The 20,763-nt window shown below is 35.7% G+C and overlaps 1 protein-coding gene across 16 annotated transcripts in view; it reads right to left on the reverse strand.

Annotated features, from left to right (window-relative positions):
- ZPLD1 (zona pellucida like domain containing 1) overlaps window positions 1-20,763 on the reverse strand; it is a 290,118-nt gene that overhangs the window by 75,492 nt on the left and 193,863 nt on the right. For 4 of the 16 annotated variants that reach the window (XM_037525628.2, XM_037525627.2, XM_037525626.2 and 1 more), the window contains exons 2-3: window positions 5,306-5,423; window positions 4,985-5,164 (exon numbers count right to left, since the gene is read on the reverse strand). The exons of the other annotated variants lie outside the window; for them this stretch is intronic. The gene's annotated coding sequence lies outside the window, so the exon portion shown is untranslated. The remainder of the gene's footprint in view (window positions 1-4,984; window positions 5,165-5,305; window positions 5,424-20,763) is intronic. 16 annotated transcript variants of the gene reach the window in all.

Here is a 20,763-nt window from a genome sequence, read left to right on the forward strand (position 1 = left end):
TGATAAGTTAGCAAGCAGCTACATGGCTAAAGTAAAGTTTTATTTTATTGAAGGTATTATTGTACCACAAACAGGAAAATGTTATTAAAAGAAAGTTCAACTCAAAATACTTTAATAAGATCATCAGTGGAAATACTGACACATTGTTACTCATACATCACATAAAACAAACTTTTTTCAGGTTTTTTTAGAGATTCCGCATACCTACAAGATTTACTGATTTATTTTAGATGCTTTCAATGAAGAACTCATGATGATTACATTATTTATAGTACTATAATTTCTTGGTAGTTGTTTAATTTACAGACGACCAATTCCAGGAACCAGCTTTACAGGTGTCTGGTATTGAATAACTTTAAGAAAGCTTTTATATCATTGTTAGGTTTATAAGGCATTTCCTTGTTTCTTGGATTACTTCAGCATAACCATTTCTGGAACTACCTAATCAAAAGCATTAAATTTAAAATAATTATAAACCAGAGTGCCAATGGCTATAAAAGTGCAATTACTTTATAAGCAGTAAACCAGTACAACCCTATTTGTCAATAAAAGCATTGAATGTGTGGTTTGTATTTCCAGCAAGTCTTTGTTGAAAGCCTCAAACTGGATTATGGTAGAAAAAATTGTTCTAATAATCTCTATTGTCATAATAAAATAAGCCCATTTCTTTTAAAGCCAAGAATTCTAAGAAATTTCTAAGCCAGAAACATAGGCTACCGTAATCATTTTAATATACACTCCCAAAAGGTGGGAGTTTGTTCTGAATCTTTAGTTAGATTGAGCAACACCTATTTACTGGAGCTGGAGACAAACTTCAAGGACTCTAATGCTGGAAGGTGATGTAAATAAGTGATGTGAGCCACCTGGTGAATGGCACATGGGCACATCTAGTGAGTAGAATGAACCACATCCAATTAGAGAGCACAAAGCTTTCCTAAAGGCAGCTGTGGTTACACTCTTTCAGAGTTTTGTTGCCATGAAAGAACACATTACCCAATATTGCCAGAAGTTCCCATTTTTCATAAAAAGAACAGATCGAGGTTTTTATTTGCAACCACCAGAATTTTACATGTTCTCATATTTTCAAATCACTTGAGCACATTTGGACTGGATTAACTCTTTAAGCTACCAATTTGCCACCTTGTCTAGAAGTCTGTAATGTCAGTGGTATTTTCTTATTAGAAAAACATGAAATTGTTCCCTGGTGAGACCTTATTCTTTTGGGATCATACCATCTAATTAGCCAGCAGTGGCATTTTTCTGAGACATGAAATGAATGTGTCTCATGTCTATTCTTATATATATTCATTATGTTCAATGTCCCTGAGGCTCAACATCAAACTTCATGCATTCATTTTTATCATATAAGAAAATAACCACATCTTGGAGGGAGAAATGAAAATTGTGTCAAGGTAGATTTATCATAACATCATAGTTACTTCGTGACACATTCTGGAAGGTATTCAATAGCATTATCCTAACAAAACAGAGGATTTGAGATGAAAAAATTAACATTTTCCAGTTTACTTATGTTGACCTACAGAAACATAACATTTATGATGAACATATAATGCATATGGAAAAGTAATCACTCTCTGGACATTTTTCATGAATGGAACAGTAATAATCATTTCTCCCATCATTAAAAAAATTTTCTACCTTTTAATACCTCTGCATATAGATGACATTAACTATAGCAATAAGACTACGTATATAGGTACAGATATAACTAGAGATAGAGACAGCAAGCTAGAGATAGAGACATAAATTCTATTGGTTCTGTTTCTTTGAGAATGCTGCCTTATACAACAAACTAATTTAAATATGCTGCTATTAAACTTCCTATCTTTTAATATTAATTTTTTTCTTTTAATTTTTATTTGCATCCAAAATGAAGGAATTTCTATTTATCCACAATAAACTTTTATCTTTTAGAGTCAACCCATTCTTGGTTGAACAATTTTATTTTTTGAGGACTAATTCTAATCTCCCAAGTATTCACTGTCTGCCCACATTTATCTCAAATAGAGGAGAAAATCAACTTGCTTCAGCAAGGCTAGACTTTGAAGTTAGATCAATCTAAGAGTCAGTTGACTTTCTTAGGAAATGGTCTATAGCAGCCATAACCAATGAAGGAATGGAGTGTTGTTATATTTTCCACAACTGAAAAAGCTATCTTAATAATTTTTGAAAATCACTAGACAAATGACAAGGTTCAAATTGATGACATAGTTTCATTCATATCCAGTTCATTAAATTCTCACAAGAGAAAAATTCCTTTGAATGAATAAATCTAAATCAGTATTAAATTGAGCCCATGTACCCCAAAGATTTAAAGAATCTGCTAATTCTGCTGGGGAAAGGTTTTCTTTTACATAGTCTCAGTTATGGAAAAGTAGAATCCATTTTCCTCCAGCTCCAATCCCTTCAGCCCAGTTACTTTGTTTACATAAAAGTAACTTTTGCTACCACTTTGTGTTATTTGAAGACCAATGTATTTCTTCCCCATAATGAACATACATGGCTGTGTTGGCACACGGAAACAAGATTTTGCAAATAGACAATTCTTTCTCAGAATCTGATATCCTCTAAAAATTGTTTCCTGAAACATTTTTCAGCCTTTACAAAAACAATTACTAGCTCAAATATTCTTTCCATTTAGTCCAATAAATATTTTGGAAGGTGAATATTATCACATTTTGAAAGTTGACAAAAATCTAGTGGTATTCTCATCTGACCATCCTTCCCAACCACACCCCGCCCCTTCCTTCTGAACACAGGCATGTGCAGAAAGTCTTTCATGAACAAGCCATCCATTCAGGTCTTAGATACCTAGGCCAATTTCCACTCAACAGGTTACCAATGCATTTGTAGGTGCCAAACAGAACTCTTGTAATTCTCCAAAAGAATTCTTAATAGAGAGGGGATTAAACTGTAAGTGGCATTCCAACTTCACCATTTCTGAAACTCAGTGTTAGGTTGCTGAAATGTCACTTCACTTGTGCCATCAGGAGCCTGAGAGGCTTCAGAAATTGAGTGAATGATGTAATGGGTGTATGGGTGTGTGTATGTGTATGGGAATGTTGGAGCAACTAACAGTTTGTTGTGTTAAAGACACAAACACATTTTTGAGTAACTCTTCATTTAAAAAAAATTCTCCTGTGATGTTCTGAAGACAATGTTTAAATGAATGATGTGAACAGAAAATTACGGTAATTTTTATAATTTATATAGAAAGACAAAAATAAAGAAATTCCCATGTTTGTCTAATACTGATCCTGACCACACTTTAAGCAAATATTTGCTCATAATCTGAATATAAAATGTCCTCAGGGTGGGATTACAAAGATCCTGTCCATAAATGCTAAAAGCCCTATATTGCAACATGGCTCCACATACTCTTATTCAATCAAACTATGTCATCAATATATAATCAGGCTGAAAAATGAAACATAACTCACAATGAATGGGGGACTTTCCAAATTATCAAACATGAAATTAAACAATAGAGAAAATATTAAAACCATTGCTTTTGTGAGTGCAGTCATTCATCTGGAAAATTAGATCTATACAGATATAATGATTTCCCAAGAATTATTTGTATAAATCTAATCAGTAGTGTTAGACTTATAAATGATGCCTTCTACCGTCTTGGTAGTGACTTACTGTCCATCATCTCCTATTCTCTCTGAGGCATGGACCTACTGAATATCCATATTTGAACCATGTGATCATATAAGGTTATTTGTGAAGATTTATTTAATTTGGTCCACAGTTGAGCTCTCACCTTGAAATTAAGATGGAGAATTACTAGAATAAACAACTTTGGTAGAATCAGTTTATAATCCCTAGTTCAGCAAAATGTAGAACTACCACAGGCAAGGGTTAATTACTGGTACTCTTCCTAAGTAATTTTGCTTCTTTTCAAGGAGGTATGCCTTCCTCCAGGTTTAAGAAATGCAAGTTAGACAAATTCATAAGTGTTAGAAAGCAAATATTTCACATACTGTTGAAATTAAGGGATAAAATGAATATCTTTGATAATTTAGCATATTTTAAAATAAATATTCTTCCTTCCTTGGTCAGTTTTAGTGCCTCTCATTGTCCAGTAACAATATTATCTTCTAAAGGATAGTAGAAAATTAAGGTTTCCATGAACACCTTCCATAAACTTTTTTTTTAATGAACTGCTTTCTTTATAACTTAGTGACTAGTCACATATTTGACAAGATTTATATTTTTATATTGACAGTGAATAGTTTATTTGTAGTCTTGCCCAGCTGCAGAGCAACTGAGTTGAGCAGGACAAAGATTTCTCTCAAAAACAGTTTTAGTTCTTCACAAAGATCTGAATAATAGCAAAATTAAGTCCTCACGGTTCTGTATTGTACATTCACTGGGAAGCTTTGACAATGTACTTTAGCAATTCTCAATCCCCATCACATGAGTATAGATATAAACTTAAATTTGAGGAGCACTATTCCTTAATGGTATTTCAAGATCAATTACTCTCAAAATTCACTTCATAGAACCTGTAGAATGGAACTGCTAAGCATCATCCACTTAGATACTGAAATATCTTCAAAAAATTTCAATTTTCATTTTGAAGGTGTTGATATTGAGCACTTACTTCTGATATTTACACAATTTGTTTACAGAGGTCACTTCATGGTAGAAATACAAAAACTATATTGACACTATAAATATTTGATTAGTATAATTTTTTAAATATTTCACTCCAAGGGAAAGATAGGCACCGAGTTAGAGGGACACACCAACAGTAGAATGAACAGCACTCCTGACAGCTCATCTCACTGTCAATGTTCCTTTGTAGCCACTTAAGTGCAAGAAGTTGGAGTTTGAGAGAACTCTATCACTTAAGACAGGGCCAAACAGAAATAACCTTGGAAAAACAGCTCCATTACTCAAATATCCATTATGTGACTCTTGTCTCTACAGAAGACACAACTAAGAAGTACCAAACCTGTGCTTGTTGATCAAGCTGAAGAGAGCATTTGAACAGTTCCATGATTTATAACGAACATGCTGGTCTGAGCAGTTATGGAATCTTCTTCTGACTTGACCACCTCCTCAAAGAAACAGACAGTCTAAAATGTCAATGTTTGCCTTGAACAAGTCATTTCATATTGGTCTTATTCTTCATCTATTAAAAATCCAAAGGCAAAAATTAGGACTCTAAAGGCCTAACCAGTTTCAAAAATGCTCAATTCCACAATAGAAAATAGAAAGGATAGAAGAAACATAACCAAAAAGACCCTGTTCAAATAAACCCGAATATATCTACCTTCAGTATATCCCTTTTCACGTAAAACCTGGCATAGATTCTCTGACAGGTCAGTTCAGTTCTTCTGAATTAGGACTAAGTTAGGAGTGCAAAAGATCCATTCAAGGCTGGGCAATGCCTGTGACAAAACAGAAGGAAGTAGTGTTGAGCAGGCAAAGCTTTCAGACGCAACACAGATCTAACACTTGTGAACAAAAATGAAGCAATAAAGACTTTTCCATCAGACAGAGATTTGGAACAATGAAAATTGAGAAACCATCCTTCTCTTTTGAAAAGAATGAATATGGGGCCTCCGTGGTGGTGCAGGGGTTAAAGTCTCAGTGCTATCAAGTCATCACCTGCAGCCTGAGTTCTATCCTAGGCCAGGGAGCTAACCCACATGGCACAGCAGACCTGTCCTGACTCGCCCACGCTCCCCTCAGCAGTGTACTTCAGTAGATCCACCTGTTCTGCTCCCCACTCTGTTTCTGGTGAATCCTCTCACACCCCGCATCTCTGACCTGCACCCTAGTTCTTGTATGCATAAATAAATAAATCTTTAAAAAGAAAGAAACTATGAATAGGATAAAGTAAGCCAAAAATGAACCTCAGGGAGATGGAGAAAAGAAAGGGAGATACATAGTCCTTTCTTTTCCTACAAACCAGGGAAAGAGAAATGAATAAGATTCAACAAGCTATTTATTCATGGAATTTGTAGATTATAAGATGCACTGAGTATGAGCATTATTTGGGGTTCATCATAAAACCAAATGCTTTCCTCATGAGTCCACTCTCATTTACAATCTTTTCAATGCAGCAAACAGTAATCTATAATCATTATCATTGTTAGGAAAAGAAGTATTACAGCAGCTGTTACTAGCTGAAAGACACGGATACCTTCCTAAAAATATCTACAAATATTTCATTGTTTCAAATTCTGGGAAAGTATATACTATGAGGTTACATGACCTTTGGGGGAAAGACCCCAAAGATATTACAGCTTTGAAATGTTTTCTGCTATATAAAAGGTGACCTGTGACTGAGAAGACTGCTTGGCTTCTAGAACTCTTCCCACTGCCACATGACACTGGGTGCTGTCTCTGGGAAGAACAGTAATAGTGAGCAACTTTCTTCTAGCAAAGCACTTAGAGGTGAACTGGAAATACAGAACATATATAGAAGACAGCTGAAGGGTTAGTATATCCTGCTCGAGCTTAGCTCTCACCTCTACTCAGAGTTATGTCACTGTTTAGATCTAGATGAATTGAGTTTTGTTTACACTGGCAGGGAGAAATTCTCTATCTGTTATATTAAATTCTATCAGAACCACCTGGAACACAAAAAGCAAAAGCAGATTTACTACCAACTAACCCTTACCTGAAACATTATCTCAGTTCTAATAGTAGTTAATACATCATGCCTGGCCTTGTTCTCTGGGACAGTTCTCACACCCTCTAGAATTTAATATTTCTCTTTGAATGCTTGAATGAGGGCAGAATACCCAGATAGCCTGTGCTTTAAAAAACTCAAAATGTAAAAGGCACAGTAAAATAAATCAGCTGGACTACTTAGTGGTAAATGCCTCATTTTCTTGTTGTGTTTACCCTCCTGACCCAGCAAAACGGTAATGTATATCCTCTCATTGCATCCTTAATAAGGTTATTTACACTGCATGTCGAATGAGTTTGTGCCCTATGCAATAAATTCTTAGCTCAGAAATGTGTGTGAGTGTAGACATCATTATTGGAGGAATTAACCTTGTAAATGAGGAGCACCTTATTGAAGCTCTGGATTTTGATTATTCAAGAGTGACTCAGAAATACAGGCAATTTTCTACAGAATTATAATGATCAGCTTTGCAAATACCCACTGACTATGAATAAGTAACAATATCAAGTAACGAATTCTGACTTCATTTCTTAAATATATGTGTACTAGTTTGTAATTTTCAAAGCCAACAGAGGAAAGAAATAATGTGAATGGCTCTGGTACATAAAACCAAGGCTTATTTGGCATTAGTGTTCTGTATTTTACATATAGTCCCCAGTATACCCCAGAGATTTTACTATGGTTCATTCTTATTGAACACCCAGATGGGACTTCAACAGCCAAACTTGAGAAGTATCCAGAGAAACTAGAATTATATCAATTTTCTGATTCATTAGCGGTTATAGAAATCTAAGAGTATGGTGAAACTATCAAGTTATAGCTCAAAAAATGAGTTTCTAGAGATGAAAGGAAAAAAATATTTTCTCACTTTGGTAAAAGCCTGAAATAGAGCATTAATTTAATTCCAACCGGTTTTCTAATAAACAAAACCCCTGAGCATTAACTTGAGACATAGAGATTCTTCCTCTGTTCTCCTTGTCATCAATTCATGATAGCCATCTCCTCTTATATTTTGAAAAGGCACAAGGGGGAGCATATTTCAGAGAGTCTATAATTGAGAAGAATATTATTTTGGATGCCATTATCTTGGAAGGAAAAATTTACCCATCTAATGTCCTTCAGCCCTTATATCAGGTTCAATTACCAGGCCTGAGCACCAGGTAGTATATAAGGAGGGAGAATTTCCTTCTCTTCCATATGAATATCTTCAGAATTTATAACATCCACAATAATTACTATAAACCTCATGTTATTGGTGGGGTTACAGGGATGTATTTATATTTGAAAACTGTACTACTAAAGATTTTATACTGCAAAGTCCTTAAATTACACCTCACTACTTTAAATATTATAATTAATTATAATTAGTGAGTGGTGGTGGGAAATGGGTAGAAGCAAAGACAAAACAAAAATGATTGTATATTGATTTTTTAAAAGATTTATTTATTTATTTATTTATTTATACAAGCACTGGGTACAGTGAGAAGCTCGGGAGGGTGAGAGAATTCACCAGAGCCAGAGCGGGCAACAGAACAGGCAGACTAATGAAATACACTGCTGAGGGGAGCAGTGGGCGTGGCAGGAGAGGTCTGTGCGCCATGTGGGACCCTCACCAGCTGCCGATCTAACTGGCGCTGCAGAGGCTGCGGGCAGCTTCACAGCCCAGCGCTCAACCGCTGCGCCACAGGGGAGGCTCTGTATATTGATTTTTTAAAAGATTTTTATTTATTTTATTTTTGCATGGAAGAGCTGAGGTGTAGACCAGAGGTGCAGTAGGTGAGAGGATTCACCAGAGATAGAGTGGAGAGCAGAAGAGGCAGATGTACTGAAATACACTGCTGAGGGGAACAGCAGGCGAGAGAGGAGAGAGAGGTCTATTGCACCAGGTGGGTTAGCTCCTTGGCCAGAGACTGAACTCAGGGATTGACAGCACTGAGGCTTAACCCCTAGGCCACCAGGGAGGCCCTACTGATATTTCTTAAGCTAGATGATGGGCACATGAAGGTTCATTATCCTATTCTATTTATTTATTTTGTTTGAAATTTTCCTTTCTAAAAGGTTGAAAATGCTAATTTTTTATCATCAGCCCACAGCCATAATTTTTATCAATAAGAGAATCATGATTAAAATCCACTCATATGTTTGACATTTAACAATGCAGACTGAAGACATCACCTTAACACAACACAACCTGAGAGAAATGGCTTGACATTTTTTAACTTCTGGGTCTTTGCCTGAATAAATATGGGACATTAAAGAAGTCTGCTCATATCATCAAATATTATTCTATTGCTTCAGGAAGTCAGGGATACCAAATTAGAGGGGTGGGGGAAGTATGTATGTAGCATTTTACAAGTATATTTAATAGACTTAAATAGTCTAAACAGACAACATACCTAAATAGATTTCAGCAGCCTGAGCATATATGAATTTATCAAAGTCTCCTCATTACTGACTTAGCCTTTATTTATTCTACTATTTCTAACAATCCCAGATTAGGAATACTCAGTTTTGTACAGTTACACAGCATTCTGTTTAAACTAACAACATCTAAATATTTAAGTCTTTCTGAAATTGTTTACTTGCTGTTCAATCATTGGTATCATCACAAGGAAAGATAAAACTGCTTGGGCCTCCCCGGTGGCGCAGCGGTTGAGCGCTGGGTTGCGAAGCTGCCCGCAGCCTCTGCAGTGCCAGTTCAATCCCCGGCTGCTCCCCGGCCACCGGAGGAGGGTCCCGCATGGCGCGCAGACCTCTCCTGCCGCCCGCTGCTCCCCTCAGCAGTGTACTTGGGTCCTTCTGCCTGCTCTGCTCCCCGCTCTGGCTCTGGTGAATTCTCTCACCCTCCCGCGCTTCTGACTGTACCCAGTGCTTGTATAAATAAATAAATAAATCTTAAAAAAAAAAAAAAGAAAAGAAAGATAAAACTGCTTTATAAAAGTCAAGTTTTCACATTAGACAAGAAAGAGCTAGTGCTCAGTAAATGTATATGAATGGATAAATGGTAGAAGAGAGATATTTAAATGATTAAAAGAATTTTATAATAGATTTAAAGTGCAGAAGTAAATAAGAGAGTAAAATATATAAGAAAAAGAGTATTTGCAAAGATATTAAAATAATGGCCATTTAAAAATACATGGAGTTATTGTGAGCCAAGCAATGCCATAATATATTGAAGCTTTAAAAATTTACGTATAATGCTTTTTACTTCTAAAAAGGACTATTGGTTTAAGAACTACATAAGAGGCAGTGAAATCTCTAGGAAAAAAGTTGTGATGCAACACATTTATTATGGGGATAACCTTAGTTTAAGTTTGACTTTGGTTAAAATTGGTTTCAGAAAGATCTAAACTTCAAATCTTAAAGTGAGACAAAATGGGTTGTAAAACCTGTAATACCTGAATAATTACTTTCTATCTCCCTTTCACTTTTTATCTCCCATTTACTACCACTTGTGTCAAATATTGAGTAGCAACAGTGTGAGAATTCAAATAACCCTGACTACTCATAACAAGAGGGCTATGTCAAATCTGTACTAACCATCTACACAATGATTTTCTCTTCATAACAAAGAGCATTAACTCAAAAATTTTCAGCACCAAAAGTCAAACTTAAATTAAAATTTAGGCACAATCACTTGGTTTGGTTCTGTCATGACTCATCGTACCTAAATACTCAATCACTCATTTCAACACTAGATACAGTCAATCCTCTCCATAGCAACAGGCCAAAGGAAATACCTTTAGCCTTTAAAGGAATCATGTGAAGACAAGCTGTCAATCAAATGAACTGAGTGCCCATAATATGCAAGATACTCAGAAGCAATCAGAACAAAAGCTTCTTCTCATTGCATGCACTTCATAGACAGCTGTTGAGACACTTAGCTTTGCAGCAGCAAAAGCACTAAATTGTTCAGGCCTGTCAAATGTTAGTAAGCCAAGGCATGAAAACATGAATAATGACTATATCTAGTAATTTGATTCCAGCAGTCTTTTAATATGTGTGCATATATATATATATATGGATATATATGGATCATACATCTATGGATCACTGCATAGCTCATTACAGAGGAAACATGCTGTAGCTGACATGGCATACAGACTGACCATATAACCCCAATTTTCTCTAACCAGCTACTCTTTTGATGCTTTTTTCCTCCAGGGCTATAGTTTGTTTTCTTCATAGAGTCAGCTTAACAATGAGTTATAATGGAATTTTGCCTTAAAAATATTTAGTCATGGGTTCAGTTGGTTAGAAAACAGCTAATGAAGCCAAGGTCACGGGCTCATATTGGTATGAAATTCATACAGAAGAAAAATATTCCAACCTGAGATCAGCTTCTGGTTCAGGGCAGTTGCCTCCTGCTGGAATATCACAGGTTGAAGGGAGAGTGGTTGGAAGAATGGCGATAGGTCAGATGCTGTCAGCAATAGTGGACAGTCAGTAGCACAATACGTTTTACTGCTTGTATTGGAATGTGTGAGTTGTTAAATTAGGTTTGGAAACAAGAAGAGGTGTGCAGCCACATCTCTGCCCTTCCACACCACACAACACAAGCAAAGATGGAAGGTATGCAGAAGAGATAAATAAGAAATAAGACATAGTATATTTTTAGGACCAAGTAAATAGTGCTGGTAGTAAATGTGAAAAGAGTACAGAAAAGGAAAAGGTGTTTTGGGTTTTGTTTATTTTAGTGTAGTCAGGAGACATCTGGAGGAAGCAATCCCGGTGCTAACTCTTCAGAACATGATGAAAGCAGAGGATGGGAATTCGCTGAAAGGGAGCCCCCCAACTCATCTTCATAGTGAAGCTTACAAATCCTCCATGCAGGCAAAAACACAGCAGAGGCTTTCCAGTATGTACAGCAGGCAGTCAACTCTTGTTTTCATTACAGTCCCAGCCTATGTGACTCGTTGTACTGAATAAGAAATGTGGAGCTGTGTTCAGGAAAAAAAAAAGTCTACCTGAAGTCCAGCCAACATAATGCACATTAAGGAACATCAGGTTAGATTTTCATAAAGCTACAGAGCATAACTGCCTTAGCTTAGCCAGTAAAAACATCCTTACCTTTGCTTTAAAATTAAACTCTGCATCTACCAAGGATTACCAAACACTGAAGAGCAGGGGAAATGGGTAGATGTTGGTCAAAGGGAACAAATTTTTAGTAAAAAGATAACACACTCTCCCCAAAGAGTGTACCTAAAGCACAGCTTGTTGCTTATGGTTAATAATATTGTATTTTATGCTTGAAATTTGCTAACAGAATAGATCCAAAGAATTCTCAAGACACCAAAATTTTAAAAAGTATGCGATGTGATAGATGTGTTAATTAACTTGATGGAGGTAATTATTCCACACTGTTTATATAGACTAAACCATTACCTACTCCTTAAACACATACAATTTTTATCTGTCAATTTTATGAAGAGGAGAAAAATAAAATTCAGCTCTATGACTTAACAAATCTATCAAAAATAATAATCTCATAGCCTTTGATCTAGCAATTCTAATTCAGGTAATTATTCTCAGAAATAATGCCATTGATTCTTAATAGGTAGTATATGCGATCATTCATATTTTTTCATTTTGGTAATTGTGAAAGATTGGGCAGCAACTAAATGGCTAGAGGCTGAGAACAGGTTAACTGAATTAAGGAAAACCCATATCATAAACACGATGCAACCATTTTTAAAAAGGATAGATTATGTCCACAGATACTTACCTGGAACTAGCACACTGGGAACTAATGCTTGAATGATGAGAACAGGCTATACACATAGCTTGGACCAGACTCATGACTCTAGGAAGACTATTAATAATGGCTGAAGTGAGGTACATGAGGAAGAGGAAAGATGAAGATGGAGATCTGCACATGAAGCAGACCACACACAGCCCTTGAAGTCACGGTAGAGGGTGACATTTTATCCTAAATATAATAAGGAATAGTACAATACTTTAAGCAGACACCATGGCTTACATTTTAAAGTAAGCAGTCTACCCTGTATTTGGAACTTGAGTTGTAGAGAGATGACAGGTGCCAATTGCATCAAGAGATTTGAGTGGTGGCAGGGCGATACTGACAAGCGAATGGTGCGGGAAACATTTTAGAGATGAAATGCAATGCCTGCTTCCTCTTCCTTCTCATAGTTCTTGTTTTTCTCTATTCCTAACGTAACAGTGTTGTTGGACACTCAATTTAATTGTTCTCCCTTGTATCTTTTTTGAAAACAGAAGGGGGCATGAATATAAAGTTCTAAATAAAAGTGTATGTGTGTGTAAATGAATGAACTAAGTAACAGCATGAATATACATGTGGAAGGAGCAAGAACCAAGAATCCAACAGACCTGTCTTCAAATGTGGGCATTTAAAGATTTTATTTTATATTTAAAAGGCTGTAAATATTAATAGCTATGCTCGTGGTGACATGAAGATTAAGAGTTAATATTAAAAGTTCACAGTTCAATATCTAGCATATTGAAGATGCTCAGCAATTACTTGGGATTAAGCTGGGAAGGAGGACCCTGATAGCATACTGGGGAAAGATCTAGGGATTTTTAAACAGGGGCTAAAGCACAAAGCAGGTTTTTAGGAAGGTAGAGAATATATAAAGGAGAGAGGCCAGCTAGGAGATTATTACATTCTTCACAGCATCTATTTTAGAAAGGGAAAGTAGAGATCTCATTATCACCATTGACAGACATAAGAGAGAATGACTTACCTCAGGTCAAACTACAAATCAGGGGCAGAAATGAGACCAGGCTGGAAAATCACGCATCCTAGTCTAAGTACGTTAATTCTCTAGACCCCTGCTGCCTACATTATTCAAATACGGTATGTGAATCTGGCTATTCATATGACCTTTTTCAAATATTAAAGATCATCGTAACCCACTAGATAAATAATATACCAAAGGTCAGAGAACAGAGAAAATAGTAGTGTCTCCGAATATCTAAAATTTTTCCCTTCTTTGAAATTTGTCCCTATTGACTTCCAATTTTTTTTTTAAAAATCAAAGCTTTTATATAAATGACAGCAAACTACTTCTCTTTGTTCCTGCTGGATCCACACATACATATGTGTCTATGCAGTACATGTGTGCCTTCCCACACACATCTACCTCAAGGGTGAAGATGACCTGTCACATTAATTCAAACTGTGCAGAAAATGCTTCTAGAGAGAAATTATCATTGAGTTTACTATATCTTTAAAACCAGTAAAGATTTTTACAAATACCTCAGAGTAAATGATCAGTAAATGTGAGATATCAAAAGTCATAGTGATTAGTGAAGGGAGCAGCCTACCCTACAAAAACAAAACATAAAGTCTCTAAGATTCTTCAGTAAAAAATAAAAAGTGCTATAATTTCATTGAGATTGAGCGCATATTTAGTGAGTTGAGGTAGTGTCCAGGCCTACAGCTAGACCTTTTCTACTTTTCAAAATTTGACATTTTAATCCTTAAATTCCTCATGGGGTTTCTCCTATTCACCTCTACTTTATAACCGAAGGAGGTACCTAGATTTCTTTTCTTTTAGCATCAGAGCAAGACTGATTGGCACATTGATTAGAGAATCACCTGTCTATGCTTCTTCTCCAAGCAACATTCACTTACAAAGTCAGGCCTTTACAAAGTCTACCCATTGAAGGTTTGCCATTAAGTATGACAGAACTAAAGCAGTAAAAGGAAAGAGAAAATGGAGAGAAAACATGAACCTTTGCTCAGAGTTTGCCATTGATGCCGACTGGCAGACTCTCCTTGCCCTAACAATAGTTAGGTTCCCCTAAGCCCTTTTCTCTACCAGACCTTGCCCTTGGCCTTCTGTGTTCACCTGTGCTGAAGCCAGTTTAGCAAGCACTCCACTATGTCATCTCTGAAGACTTAATCACCCTTGAATCTGATCAAGTTCCTCATTTTGATACCTCAATATCTGATCATCTGCCATCAACAAAAACCCTGTTAAGGTAGTTTAGCAAGAATCTCTCCACCCTTGATGCCTCCTCTTAGTAATTTTCTATCCACTGATTCCTTCACTTTGCTTCTTGGCTATAAATCCTCATTTCGTCTTGTATTAAGAACTGAGCTCAGTTCCATATCAAAATCTCTTTTCCCCTATTGTGATCTTATAAACTCTGGCTTTACTACCTTTAATTAATATCCAGCTTTGTTTCTCCTTGACATCAAGGGGGAGCCCTCCCCACTACAGAGTATCCTCATGTTTCCTGGAACACCATTAACCTCCCTGGTGATAGCAAAACTAGTTCTGGGCATGCACACAGTGGATGGTCAAATATGCTTTCAGACTGTAATTGAACTGTAGGGTATGAAAAAGGAATGGATGGTAGATGGAAAGAAACTAACCCAGCTCTTAGTTTCAGTTTCTTTCTATTCTTCTTCTCATTAAGTGTAATTCACTGTGTGCCTGTCATTATTACTAATAATATCTGCATTATTTTTCTTAATCTTCACTGCTAACCTATGCGACATGAACTAAGCAATCTGCATTTTAGAAATGAGGACACTGAAGCTTAGTAAGTGGTAGAGACAGGATTCTAGTCACCCAAGTTTAGAGCACATACCTTAAAATACTAAGAGAAGATGCTAAGTGGAAAAGCAGAAACCATGTGCTCAATTTACAGAGGCTGGAAAAAAAGAATGCATGTTTGTGGATCAGTACAGGTTGTAGGAACTGAGTTCAGTACATGTTGTAGGAACTGGAAGGGGGTAAAGAGGTGCAGTGATGTGTGATGAAGAGCCAGGCTGCAGAGAGGCTGCTACATGCTAACTCTGTGACCATGGGGAAGTTAGTTATTTTTTCCCAGACTCAGCTTCTTCTTCTAGATTTTGCTGTATTAGCTCTTTTTCAAGTTATTACCCTATTTTCTAGATTCCAAAAGGGCAAGTGTTTTATTGTGATATCTCTAAAAATCAAGAGGTATCATGTAACCATTACAAAATAATCTTTTCAGCTGAAAGGCAGAGGAGTAAGATACAACCCAGTTCTTTGGTCCTGAGTTTAGGAAACCAGTGTGCATAAATGGTGTTTGTTCATTAATCATTTGAGTCCTTTACAATGGTAGCATCACATGCAATTTAATTTTCACTGAAATATGGATCTTTAATTGTCGCTTAAATGTCTTCAAAAAACATTACACTATGAGGGCTATGATGCAGTTTGAATATGCCAAAGACTGTCTGTCACATCAGGTAATGCAATTAGACACAGAAGACACTGCCAGTGTTTTAGAATAAATCATCAGACTGTTAAAGGTAGTGAAGCATAGCTTGGCTGATTCATGCATCATGAAGGACTATCACTGGAGCACCAACATCTGTCTGACAAATGCTTCTACTAGGCTTCCAAACAAAGCTATTAAATTTCCAACAGCACATAATTCAGAAAAAAAAATTAGAAATTTTTCATAAAGAAAAATTAGAACTATGAATTAACAAGAAGCAAATGCAAACAAAACACCTTGAAACACTTTGAAAGAAATCTAAGCCTGGGCTATGAAAAACACCACGTTAAGATCAAACTTGTAAAACTTAAAGAAAATCAAAAGAATCATAAGAATTTGACTGTACGAAAAACTTATTCCAGCTTTGATTGCCATATTTAAGGAGATAATAAGTAATTGTATTAAGTTACCACTAGTTCATAAAACAAACGCTTTTGTTTTGTACCTATTTCCAAGTCTATTTAAATTAATAAAATTAGTTTTGTGTCTTAAGCTAGAAGGCATCTTTGACACTACTATGATGTCATCATTATGAGTATATGGAGGTATATTAGTTTCCTTATTGCTGCTGTAACAATTACCACAAAATTTGTAACACAGATTTACTATTTCATAATTCTTGAGTTCAAAAAAGTTCAAAATGGGTCTTACATAAATAGAATCAAGATGTCAGTGGGGACCACATTCCATCTGAAAGCTCTAGGAGAGAATCCATTCTTTGAGTTTCCAACACCCCAAAGCCTTCTGCATTCCTTGGCATAGGGCCACTTTTCATACCCAAGGTCAGCAATCATAAACTCGCCTTTGCTTCAATTACTGTGTCTTGGTCCCTGACTCTTCTGCCTTCCTTAGTCTGTTACAAGGACTCAGGTGATTACATTGGGCTCACTCAGATATTTCAGGAGAATCTCCCCATCTCAAGAGTTCCCAGTTAATTATAATGGCAAAATTACTTTAGTTATGTAAAGTAACATAGTCACAGATTCTGAAACTGAGGACAGACACTTCTTTGGGAGTCCATGATTCTTCCTACCATAAGAAGCAAGCTGGAGGTTAATTGGGGTTTTGTTCACCATGTCAGGCATTTAGATTTTGGACCATATGCTTTGAAATACCAGTAAAGGTTGTCATCTAGTTCCCAAGTCCTTTCCTCTATCCCACTGATATCTTTGCATCTTGAATTTAAATTTATATTGCTTCTAATCTCATAATTGATTACTGTGTTCTATATGTATAGGTCCTTACCATTCTTCCCTTCTGTTTGTAGTCTTTTTGAAAGGGAGACTCTATCTTGTCAACTAAATAGGTAAACTGAGACAAGCTCAAAATTGTATGGAAAAAATTTATTAAGGAATAACAGAGAAATTGGTATTTCAGACATGCAAACTAACAAGTTACAGGCAAGTCTAGTGGGGATTTGGAATACTCTATATTTTTGGGTAGGGAAAGACAGGGGAGTTTAAATGGAATCTGTTAAAATGAAAAACAGAAACAAAACCATACACACAAAAATGGGCCAAATCTGAACATTTTCCCAAGCAACCAAAATTAACTCAGTCATACAAATCAAGCACAGTCCAGTCTACTTTGTGAAACAAGTTCAAACTAGGTCATTTTTTGTCTACACCTCTTTAAACCATGAGCAAAGTTGATATGAGTCAACCTTTGATTAATTCCTTATCATTAAGAAAATTCTAATATTTCAACCAATCTCTGTGAAGAATAATCACTGTTTTCTCATTACATAAGCTACTTTATAATAATATACCCCTCAGTTTCAGTCCATATTTTGACTTGAGTGATCCCAGCTTGTAAACTGTTGTTTTAATATATGTATAATAAACCTCTACCAATGACTATTTGGTGATTCATCACTTTTGTGTTGGCTATTCCTGAACTTCTTATAAATCCAAGCATCAAAAATGGGGAGAGATTCTTGGCAAATGCCTTTTGGACCAGGAATAAGTTTCAGTTTTCTGTAAATAAGGAATTTACAGGAAATCAGTCTCTCAGTTCTTATCAGTCCTTAAGTTTTGTTTTGAGAGTACATTCATTTTTCTATCTTATATTCTCTGCTTCCATTTTATATTAAAATTCTTTTACAGACATCTTAAAAAGGCTACCTTAAATCAAATTGTGTCAGATGTGGACATATCATTATCCCCAATATTCTTTCAATTTGTACTGTGTAAACTTTAGATATCTACAAATGTCATCCCGAACCAATTTGTTTAGAGAAGTCAACTTCATATTTAAATGAAAGGGTCAAGCCACAACACCAGACCCATAATCAGAGACATGGATAACCACATCCTGAGAACTGTGGGTTATGTTTCTGATTTATTTGAAAGTCCAATTTTGAAATCACTTCAGAAATCTCTATGGAGGCTGAGGGTAACTCTTAACACTATTAATAACATTGTGATCAATGGACTTTTTTTTCTTTTTCTTCCAAAATAAAGGAAGGAAATGAAAAACAAAAATCTATGTCAATGAAACTTTTAAAGTTTCCAATTTAGACATAAAAGCCAGGAAATGCAAGTTAAGTATCTCAAGGGAACATTAGCTTATTCATATTTCATATGCTTCATTTTAAGGTATAACACTTAACTGTATAATTAGCAATCAAAAATATTTTATCTGTGCACTGTGGGTGTTTGATGTTATTATGAGATCCTTGATTTTTGCATTTCCTGACTTCTGTGTTTAAATGTATAACCTTAATGCTGCATTATTGTCATGTCTTACATTAGTTATTGATGGTTTGTAAATGAAATAGATGCCCTAGCAGGTCTTTTCTACCTCTTACTTCCGTAGATAATTTCTGCAGACACACATTTTATGAACCAATATTACAGACGCTCTATAAAAATGTAATGAAAAACAAGACAATTCTTGCTGAAATGTATGGGGGTTCTCAAAGGTTTGCCACTTTCTAACAATTATGTTGAATCTCTTTGAAAGGTTGTTACTTGTTTTGCTTCTTTATGTCATCACATCAATTTTATCTTGTGCTGAAGACATATTTCAAAATTAAAGCTTCACAGCAATTCCCAAGCTATCAAGGGCTTAAATGTAGCCTTATAAGGCTTGCATTATGTTGTTTTCCCTAAAAATCACCAAGAACCCTAGTAAAGGACAGAGTGAGTCAGTACTTACATGTATGCCAATTGTGAAAACAGCTCTTTGCTATTCATGATTTTCCACAGACACATTTCACTGGCAAATGGCAAAGTGATAGAAGTTTAAAAGCCAAAGATGTCTAATTAAAAATTTACCAATTTAAAACCTTAGCTTTCAAACATCATAAGTAATTTTATCTAAAATGTCCACAGAAAAAAATATAACCTGTGAGTCTGAATTCATCTCCTCACACACACAAAGATTTCTGCTATTCCTACTTGACTTCAAATAGCTCCCCACCTCAATTCAATGAAGAAGAGTAAACAACTCAAAATCCCAAACTCCCCCAATTTTTCTGTCTAAATCCAAACACTATTACACTAAAACACTCTTATTCCTTCTACCATATTGAAAAAAAAGTTTAGATTTCAATAATTATTCAGTCTAAGGTTAGAGATGTGATGAAAATATCTGTTCAATGGAGAGCAACTATGAGAAAATGACTTTTTGACCAGATTCTGTGACTTTGATGGCACACCAAGTCCATGGAACAGCACAATGCTTAGTACAATTCTGGGGTGGTAACTGATTTTGATATGGTGTCTTAATTTAATCAATTCAGTCATCTAAAACTGTTAAAATGTTTGGTACTATGTGTTCACATTTTGAAGTTCAATTTCATCTTAGAAAACTTTAGTTCCTATATATAACCTTAATATGCAACTATAAAGAAAATACTATTCCCCCCATGTGCATATTATTTCAGCCCCAGATAAGATATTATAGATACAACACAGGTATGCATTGGGAGAGAGAGAAAAGTGGGTAGTAAATATATTTCTAGATATCAAGCAAATGTTTTTCAAAAATTTCCTGCTCAATAATTTTTGATTCTGAGGCCTATACTTCTAATAAATTTTCTTGAATTACAGTATATTGTATGTTAGTGGGAAAATGAACATGTTTAAATGAGGGTACCCAACAAAATGGGTTACTGCTCTTGAAGTTTAAATTAGTTGCAGGAAGACAGTAATGGTATGGCCCTTGGAGAAAGATTTCTGAGAGTTCCTATTATTGCCAAGTTTTTTTTTTCCAGCACAAAACAAGTAGCACTAATTCACAATAAGTATCTGAGATAAGATGGATTTGTAGGACAACATTATTATAGAATGGAGGTCAGCAAACTTTCTGTAAAGGGTCATATCGCAAATTATTTTAGTATGTGCTGGCCACATATCTGTCATACAGTTTTTGTTTTATGTTTTTCTTTTCAATGACATTTTTAAAATGTAGAAACCATTTTAAAGTATAGCTATGGGTCATAATTTAGTCTGCAGACTGTAGTTTACCAAACTCCGTTACAGAAAAAGAAGGAAACTCTACCAAATTTAAGTCCCTACAAGGTTAAGTTGATTCCTGGTACAGTGATCCTTTGTTGCCCATCAAAGTACTATGAAACCCAAAAGTGCAAAAACATCATTTATTTTGCTTACACATCCACAATCTGTACCAGGTTCAGTGGGAATGGCCACTGCTGTAAGCATGACAATGAAAATGGGGCCTCAACCGGGACTGGACCTCGCTGGGGGCTGGTGAGAAAGTTCAGGCTATTGGTTCCTTTCCAGTGGGCTTCTCCATGGAGATGCTTAAGTTTCCTGGAGCATGAAGACTATGTTCTAAGAGCAAGTGTTGCAAGCAAACTAAGCAGAAGTTCTATCACTTTTTCT

Source organism: Talpa occidentalis, unplaced genomic scaffold, assembly GCF_014898055.3.
Source record: "Talpa occidentalis isolate TD23 unplaced genomic scaffold, MPIMG_talOcc4v2.1 talOcc4.4, whole genome shotgun sequence".
Classification (NCBI taxonomy): Eukaryota; Metazoa; Chordata; class Mammalia; order Eulipotyphla; family Talpidae; genus Talpa; species Talpa occidentalis.